We start from the raw sequence: 8,187 nt of genomic DNA on the forward strand, positions 1-8,187 counted from the left end.
CAATTTTTAGTCTTAAACTTGGTTGAGGGAACAAAGGATAAATTAAGCGTCATGCAGAGTTGGAAGACAAATGGGGATGGGTTGGGAGGAGGGTAGTACAGTGCTGGGACAAGAAAATGCAAAGGAGATAAGCATATAGTTAGTCGTGTACCGTGACCCAAGTTTTGATTGTAACAATCTAGGTTCTTTCCATTGTCCTGTCTAGAGATGGCATTCTTTCCCATGGAAACATGGGAAACTTTCTAGTTTCTTCAGGTTAGCTACATCTAATGTATCCACAGGCCTTTGCAGTGAAGCCAGTCTCTACAGGAGTCTAATAAAATAAGACAGGTTCCACATACCCATTGCTCTTTTCTTCTTGGTTCTTCATTGCTGTCATCTTCATTGCTATTATCTTCTTGGGCTGAGCAGAACAAGTCTGATCTTTTCTGTGTGGGTACCCTTTCAGGTACTTGAAGACAGCTATACTGTACTGTCCCCTCCAATGTATTCCCCTGGCAAAACAGTCCTAGTTCTTTTAACTGAACCTCTTTATGGCATAATCTTGAAGCCTTTCATTCTCCAAGTTGCCATTTCAACGTTCTCAAGTATTTTTTTCAAAAATTTTATGCATAGAAGTGAACACACCCTACTAGATATTGTCTGACTCAGGAAGAGTACAGAGGGATGACTGCCTTCTTATTCTTTTCACTATACCAGTGAATGAATCCTTTCTCCCTTTTCTAAATGCAAAAAAACCAGCAAACAAAAGATGCAGAAGAGGCCCTCTGGTTTGTTTTCTCTGGTTCCAACTTTAGGACTCGTTCTGTTAACACCAACCACATAACCCTATAGAACAGAGGATTTCTGGACAAGTTGGAAAATCAAAAGACTCCGCTGAGACAGAGGGAAATCCAAACCCATGTCAAGAAGTTTTGGGGAGGAAAAGATGAGAAAGAGGAAGACTGTATAATTATGAACAGTTAGGCAGGAAACTCCACAGGGTTGGAATCTGGACATGGTAAGGGGAAGCTGCTGTGGGGCATATTGCTGGCTGATTAATGGTGGTTAGCTTTCTTCATTAAGTGCACTGAAGGAACTGAGACTAGATGAAAGGAAGACCAGACATAGTTTGTTGAGTGCCCTGGCATTCAAGAGAGTGGATTCAACGAGTTCTGACAAATGATAGGTATAATCCTGAAGTTTTAAGACTGAAAGATAACTCATCTCAGCAAGAATGGGAGGGTTCCAAAGGTATTACAAATGATCTTGTAAAGGAAGTTATCTAGGGGTCAAGGTAGCTACATGGAATTCATTCATGAGCATATATTTTGAAAGGAAGAGAGGGCATGTAACAATACAAAAGAAGAGCAATGTCCTGCAGGAAAAACGTTAAAAGGTCAAAAAGAACTGCTTTTTCTATTCCTCTCTTCAGAGATAAAAGTCTACATGCACAAACTCCAAAGTCTTGCTAGTTCCAGCACTTTTCAAATATGCAGCACGAGTTGAACATACAGCACAAGTTTTACTTCTTACGGATGACTGCTGCCATCTTGACAGATGACTGTTATGTATCAGTTCTTTTTTGACTCAAGAATCTAAAGTTATCCAAATTGCGTAGTGTTTTCTGGGGATAGAACAAAATGCTTTGGGGAGCACCATCTCCTTCCCGATACTCAATGTGAGATCAATTACAGTTCACTTGAATACTCATCACTCAGCTGCAATTTTTTCAAGGTGGCAATAGGGTGGCCTGGTGAATAGAGTGCTGGGCTAGGCATTGGAAAGACAGACCTGACACTAGTTGTGTGACCTTGGGCAAGTGACAACCTCTGCTTCAGTTTTCTTCCCTGTAAAATGAGGTTAATGAAAGCACCTGCCTCCCAGGTTGGTTTGGAGGGTTAAATGAGAGATTTGTAAAGCACCCAGCATAATGCCTGGTACATAGTAGGTGCTTAATAAATGCTTATTTCCTCCCTTCCAAGATCTCACACCAACTCACAGCATCTTGGGAATGCCTGAGGATGATGTTAAGGGGGTTGAATTTAAAAAAAGTGTATTTTTAGCCATGCTGTGAAAAAGAGGAAGAACCAATTTAGAATGAAACTAGCCTAAGCTAGGTGAGGTGACAGAGAAGGTGAACTGTCCATGTTTGCTCATGTTTTCTTTATCAAAAGGGTAGAGAGAGAGAACAAATGATTTATGGGAATTGAAAGCCCATATGAGTAAGGAGATAGTAAGAAAGTACCTGACTGCCTTAAATGAGTTCAAGTCCCCTGGCCTAGATGAATTTCATCCTGAGACTGAAAAAGCCTGTGGATATAATTGCTAAATTTTTATTACTGGTTGATATATATATATATATATGTATATATATATTTTTTTTGGTCATCTTAATTATCAAGGAACATTTCAAGATATAAAGAACAGAGAAGAGGATTGAATAAGAAAACTACTACTCATAACTATTGTTATGAGCAGTTTTTTTTGTTAAGTACGTTGATAAGGTATTGACAAAATGTTGTACTGATGCTCTTTTAAAAATATTACTACCTACTAATCAACTTTCCTACTCTACCCCTAGTTGAAGCCCTTTCTTTTAACAAATGTATATAGTCAAGAAGAGCAAATCAATACTAGTTTTGATGAGGCCATATAACTTTTGTTCCTGTAACTTCTTAACCTGGGGTCAGCAGACTTGTTTATTTTTTCTTTAATTTGATGACTGTATTTAAATAGAAATGGTTTCCTTTGTAATCCTCTGTGTTTTAAACTTTGAAAAATATCCTGAGGATGAGTCCATAGCCTTCATAGAAATGCCAAAGGGATCCACCTTAGGGAAAAAAATGTTAATTTCTAATTTTTGTCTTTGTGTAGTGCTCAGCACAATGTCTTATGTATAGTAACCACTTAATAAATGCTCGTTCGTTGATTGATTGACTAGAAACTAGCAAATGTGCTAGTTTGCAAAGAACTGGAAGAAAATAGAACTTTTCAATGAGCCATCATATGTTTATTAAGAAAAACTCATGTAATTAGAATGAGCATGGCCCCAGAGAAGAGATAAGATATTCCAACTCATTCCTTTGCAGAGCTAAGAGGTTCATGGGTGCATTGCATATATTTTCAATCTTTTTTTTTTTTTTTGATGTATGGCCCAGCTTTGTGGATTTTTTCTTTTTTTTTTCTTTAAAATATCTATGTCTAGGAGGAGGAGGGATGGTGAGAGAAGTTTTGCGGATTGACAAAATTAGAGATTCAAAATTGACTTAAAAATTAAGCTCTTGAAATGAAGTAGTTGTCTATCAACTAGGAAATGTCTAAAAGAAAATGTGGTATGTGAATGTAAGAATATTACTATACTGTAAGAAATGACAAGATTAATTCGGAGAAGTATGAGAAGACTTTAATGAACAGATACAGACTTGAAATAAATACAACCAGGGAAACAATACACCAAGAGTACAAAAATATGAAGGAAAAGAAGAAAAACAATAATCAGAAACTGTATAATTATAATGATAAAGTTTGGCCTTGGGGAAGAGTTGATAAAATGTACCTCCCTTCTTTGCAGAGGTGGGGGACTGTGGGTTTGGAATATGGCATGTATATAGTCAGATACAATGGATGTGATGGTTATTTGAATTGCTTTTTCTAGCTTCTAAAATCTTTGTTAAAAGATTTGCTGGGTAAGGGAGCAGAGAGGGATATATTCAGAAAATTCTGTTCAAAAGTCATATCTAATTAACCTCATTTCTGTTCTTGACAGGATTACTAGACTGATCAGGGAGATATTATAGACATAACACACCTGTCTTCGGTAAAGTGTCAGACAATGTGTTTGTCCCTTCGGATGGAGAGGTGCAGAATTGAGGACTAGGTGATGAGTTACGTTTGGATATTCACCTTGGAGGGAGATTTCCAGTGAAGGACCACAGGGATTCTTTCTTGGACCCATTTATGTCCCATCAACCACTCAAGCACTTATTAAGTTCCTACTGTGTGATTTTGTCCACTAGGTGGGATTCAGGAACTGGAGAGGTAACCAGCACTCATTTCTGTATTTTCCCTGTATAATCCTATTCCAGCTGGTTGTCACCTGCCTTTTTTCATTGTCATATACTTTATTTCTGTTTCAAAGTTATTGGTCTTCCAAAGCAGCAAGTCAGCAACTGACTTTTCTGTTATAATAGCTTCCTGTTCTTGCCATCAGAGTGACATAAGCCTAAACCTGAAAAGTAAGGACATTCTGAATATAAAGAGGTCCTTTAAAATTACAAATCATCTTTTTTTAAAGCAATACACTTAGAGTCATGAAATTGCCAAATTAAGGGAAAAAGAATGGGAGGAAAGAAAATATTTTAAGATAGCTACAGATTCATTCTAGGTGGATAATTTAGAAAAACACAAGGAAGTAAAATTCTCAAACATCAATAAATGTTATGTTATGTTCAATCAAAGTAAATCAAAAGTAAATGTTCAATCAACAAGTAAAACCCTGAGGGTCTTCCTCTCCCAGATCGATTTTTTTTTTTGACTAGGTGAAAGAGTCCATTCTTTGCCTTATTTCTTAGTCACTGAATGGGCATTGCCTCAGTCAAATTGAGACCTGTTAAAGACCTTAGTTTAAAAAGGCCAAGGTCCTGCACTGCATCCAGGGCCATCTCCAGATGTGCTGATCTATATCTTGCCACTAGACCCAAATGGCTCCAGAGGAGTGAGGCTGGTGACTTTGCACAGCCCTCCCTCACTTAAATCCACTTCATTTTTTTGTGATGGCATCACCTGGTCCTCTTTGAGAGTGAAGGATAAACAACAACGACAATTTTTTAACGACTTACAATGTGCTAGGCACTGTACTGAGTGCTGGTGATACAAAGAAAAATGAAAACATTCCCTTTCTTTATGGAGCTCACATTTTAACGGTGGGGGGAGTATGTAGAAATACAGGATGCAAAAACTATGTATGTACACCATAGAGAGGGTGTAAATGGGAGACAGCATTGGGGAGGGGGGCAAGGAGGAAGAGACTGAAAGACCTCCTATATAGGTGGGGTTCAAGCTGAGTCCTGAAGGAATCCAGGAGGTAGAAGGAGGTGATAGCTGGTGAAAATGTTCAGAGTTGGGATGTTCAGTGTTATTTCTGAGAAACAGCCTCCATTCTCTACTGCATCCCCACTGTCTTGCACTTTGCCTCCACATTAATGACTTTGGTCTCATGAATCTCTTCACTGGTATACACTGCAACCAACCCATCTATGCCCTTCTCATCTTGTGCCATTTTTGTCTATAGTCTTGGAATCATCAAAGACATAGGTCTGTATCTGACTTCTGACACCATGTGGGACTATAAGCAAATTTTAAATCCGAGTCTCAAATGTTCTAATCCATATAATTGGGGTAATGCCTCTAATGCAAAACTCCTGGTGAGAATCAAACATAAACAAGTTGCTTTAAAGCATGATATAAGTGTAAGTTATTAAGTCGCCATAGAGAAATTTCTCGAGTATACTAGATCTTTGGATGAATGTAATGAGATGAAATTCAGTCATGATAATGCTAAGTCTTATGCTTGGGTTAAAAAAAAATCCACTTCAGAAGTACAGGATGAGGAAGGTGGGGTTAGCAGTTATGAAGAAGATCTGGGGGTCTTGGGTGTTTTAGTGGACTTCATGCTCAATGTGAGTTAGAGACGGTTATGTGGCAGCCAAATACACCAAAAGGATGTTTGGGCTGCACTGAGAGACTTGGCTCCCAGGAACAAGAAGGTAACAATCCCACCATACTCTGTTCTCATCAGCTGTAGGTAGAGCATTGTGTTCTGACAGTGCATTAAGAGAAGTGTAAAGTCCAAAACAGGTGATTATAGGTTCACTGCAATCTGTTTGAATAACAGCACATCTAGAATAGTATGTTTTGGTCTAGGCTCCATATTTTAGATAGGATGTTGATAAAATGATAACCAGAATGGGGAGAATTCTTGAGAACAAATGGTATGTTTCTAAACTGCTTGGCATAGTGCCTGGTATATGAGAAGGCACTTAACAAACCCTTTTTTCCCTTCCACCTATCCCAAACCAAATGAGGGTTGTTGGAAAAAGTTGGGGATGTTAATTTTATTGAATAGCTTTGATGGGGAACATGATAGCTTTTTTCAAGTGAAAGGTTGTCATGTGAATAAGGAATTAGATTTTTTTTCTTTTATTTCTAGGGTGGAGCAGCAAGAGGTAGAAGATGAAAAAGACATAGAATCCACTTAAGGAAAAACTTCTTAACAATTAGAGGCACACAAAAGCAGAATGGATTGCTTTAGGATGGAGTGGGTTCCGATTCCCTTGAAGTCTCCAAGTGCAGGTTTTGTGACCTGGGGATGTTGTGGATGGGAATGACTTTTGAGGTTCACTTCAACCTTGAGTATCTGTGACTTTTCTATCCCCTGAACTCTCCTAGTCAAGCCAACTAGTATTTATTTAAATATCTGCCATGTGTCAGGTGCTGTGCTAAGTACTTAATACTTTGTACTCTTGGGAATATGTCTTATTACCCCAATTGTACTTTTAATTCTTTGAGGGAAGGTGCTATATTGATTTTCATCTCTTTATTTTAATTTCCTAGGCTAAGATGTTGGAGTTGACTGGTATACATTTCATAAGTATTTGCTGAATAAAACTGGAAACTCTAAAAGTGCAGCTAAGATTCTTTGTTTTTATTATTGACTTATATGTAGGTGACAGCTTGGTATAGTTGCTAGAGTTGAACTTCTGAAGTCAGGAAGCCCTAGGTTCAAAATCTGTCTTTGAATCTTACTAGCTATGTCAAGTCACTTAAACACTAAATCTCAGCCAATTTAGACTATAAATTGTAGCTGAGTGGTAATCTGGATCATGCTGCTGGAGTGAAATTCCACACCATGCCCTTGTGAATCTCCCATGCAGATGGAATCATAGGTTATTGATGTATTCGCCATCTTACACTAAAATAGCTTGAAAGTTCATTTAATTAGGAAAAAAATTGGCAGCTGTTTGCACTAGGAAGAGTACTGGATTTGGAGTCCGAAGAACTGGGCTTGAATCCTGACTGTGACTTCATTTCTGCCACGTCCTATTCAATCCAATGATGTTGACCTCCTTGCTGTTTCAAAAACAAGACACTCCATCTCTTAGCTCTAGGCATTTTCTCTGGTTGCCTCTATGCCTGAAATGCTTTCCCTCTTCATTGCTGCTTCCTGTCTTCTCTGGCTTCCTTTAAGTTCCACCTAAAATCCCATCTTCTACACGAAGCCTTTCCCAACCTTTAAGTTCTGATGTTCTGGGTGATGGAGCAGACCACAACTCTGGGACACTGTGGGTGTGTGGGTGAGGGTGTGGACCAACCCTCTTTTGCCCAAAGATCCTGTTGCACAAGAAGATATATGATCAATATGGTACTTTACCTAAAAAAACCCAACAACACCAAAACAACCCCCCCCCCCAAACTTAAACATTTGTTTATGGAAGTAGGCATCAGAAAGGCTGAGGTTTGTGAGGTATTCTGAGTGTGCAGTCAGATGAACTCTTGCATAAGCTAACATTTATTGTGCTCAAATTGTTCCCTAATACACAAATCACATTGGAATTAATTCACAATTTCACAAGATTGTCACAGCAGAACTGTCTACCTCATCTACATACCATAGCAGTACCTCTTGGAGGGCACAGACTTCTTTTTGTCTTTGTCTCTCTAGCCCCTGGCCCAGAGCCTTGACCACAATAAATTCTTAGTAAATGTTTGGTGAATTGAACCCAGTCCAACCAACTTATTTTGCCTGTGAATAAATGGAGGTGCACAGATGTTAAATGATTTTGCCAAAGTCACACAGAATTCTACCCTGGGACTAGAACACATTTCAGTTCTAACTCTAAGCCCTAGTGCTCAGGGATTACATGTGAGAACTTGGAGGTTAAATGACAAGGGGAAATTTGATTATGTAGATTTAAACAGAGGAAAAACTTCTAGAACACTGATGGTAGCATCATGCTGGCTGTAGGAGTTGTACCAGTGGTCACAAAGGGGACAAATGAGGGACTTTTAATGATTCCACTCAAATCCACCCCCACTATGTGAAGAGTGACCCCAAGTTCCACGGCCCCAATTACAAGGAAGTCCCATCCTTTTGCATAAGGACCAGATGTTAGATTTAGAACATGAATGTTAAAAAGAACTATGAAA

The sequence above is a fragment of the Notamacropus eugenii genome, chromosome 1 (genome assembly GCF_028372415.1).
Source record: "Notamacropus eugenii isolate mMacEug1 chromosome 1, mMacEug1.pri_v2, whole genome shotgun sequence".
Classification (NCBI taxonomy): domain Eukaryota; kingdom Metazoa; phylum Chordata; class Mammalia; order Diprotodontia; family Macropodidae; genus Notamacropus; species Notamacropus eugenii.